Source organism: Ornithodoros turicata, chromosome 2 (genome assembly GCF_037126465.1).
Source record: "Ornithodoros turicata isolate Travis chromosome 2, ASM3712646v1, whole genome shotgun sequence".
Lineage (NCBI taxonomy): Eukaryota > Metazoa > Arthropoda > Arachnida > Ixodida > Argasidae > Ornithodoros > Ornithodoros turicata.
Genome location: NC_088202.1, coordinates 55,802,189 through 55,803,614, shown reverse-complemented (window position 1 = coordinate 55,803,614; position 1,426 = coordinate 55,802,189). Strand labels below are relative to the sequence as shown.

Sequence of the window (1,426 nt, the reverse complement as noted above, 5' to 3'; positions counted from 1 at the left end):
GTGCTCTTTCCAACAGCGTTTGTCCCGCAGGCGCGCGATGTTCCGTTCTCCCGATATCGGCTTAAGAGCATGACGAGCTGCGAGGCTGGCTAGAGCTACCCCGAAACGCTTCCCACTTTTCGGTGTCGTAAGTCGATTACCCGATGTCCGATTTAGTCGAAATTTTGTGTGCGCGTGCTCTGTTCCCTGCTCTACAACTTTCCAATTGAGACCAGCCGTCGATTTCCAGTGGTTAAGACGTCATTCTCGAAATTCCTGACACCGACCACCGTTCACCGATTTTTGTCCCTGTCTTCAGGCTTGAAGCCCACGGAGGATCCGACTTCCTTTTAATGGGCACACGCACTCGACATGGGAAACGCGTAGAAACTTGCTGCATCTTTCTATCCCTCTCGGTTCTCGAGTTAGAACACCGTGGCAACGGCGGTTCTCTGATACATGGGCCTGGGGCATTTTTTTCGATATCGGGTTCTTGCTGGCGTAGGAAGGTGATTGAGATGTGTTTTTGAAGAGGAAAACGTCCTCTTCCCGATAGCGTTGGTCCCGTCTTCGCGCGACTTTCCGTTCCCTTGCTACATTCCGAGGAGCGCCTGGGCGCTGGGGCATGGCCTGGCGGGCAGGTGGCCTTCCTGCCGTTTCTGCGCTGCGGGCGGCGTCCATTTCGCTTGCAAGCTTCGTTGCGTTCGCACGCCTTTTTCTGGCTCCCGTTGTCTCGCGTTCCGTCGTTGCTCTGGTGCCCTGGACTGCTGTGAATGTGTTTTTATGCCCTACTAGTGTTGCCTGGGGGTGCTTTTATGTGTGCACCCTGGAAGATAGGTCCAGAAGCCTTGCGATTTCTTAGATTAAAGGTTAGTTCTATGTTTGTACGATTCGTGCAACTTTTGTTTGGTATCATTCCTAGCGTGTGGGTTCTATTACTTTATGCTAGCAGTGTGATTATTACCCTTTTGATTCCTATTACCCTATGCTTTATCGTTCAGCTAAGTGTACTCGTGACCCTACCAGCACTTTTCAAGGTGAAGATGCAACATCGTCAGTGGCCCCGTTACTAATGTCTAATCTATGAATTTCAGATACTTTCGACGTATTCATTGCGGTGAACAACGCGGTTGGGACAGCACACTCACGACGTGGGAAGGTCACAGAAATGTTGAAAGACATCAGGGAAGTTACGCTAAAGTGCGTTTCAGAGCTCTTCAGTGACTTGTGTTTACTGCGAAACAGGGCATACGCTTCACCCGTGCAACTTCGTCATGTGCTCCACGGCAGCACAAGCCTTTACGGCTGTGCCACTGTATGTAAAAAATGCTGAGTGATTTTAATAAAGAATTTGCAGGGAAGTACAATGTGTCGCACCTTGTTGACTCTTTTACAGATGTGTGGAAACGTCGTAGCGGATGAATGTGAATTATGGATCTCCAAGTGG

The 1,426-nt window shown here is 49.9% G+C and overlaps 1 long non-coding RNA gene across 1 annotated transcript; it reads left to right on the top strand.

Moving 5' to 3' along the window:
• Nucleotides 1–547: 547 nt before the first annotated feature.
• Nucleotides 548–1,158, top strand: LOC135383518 (uncharacterized). Its single transcript, XR_010419920.1, has 3 exons — nucleotides 548–848; nucleotides 981–1,016; nucleotides 1,074–1,158. It is a non-coding gene; the product is annotated as an uncharacterized LOC135383518 (long non-coding RNA).
• Nucleotides 1,159–1,426: the final 268 nt, after the last annotated feature.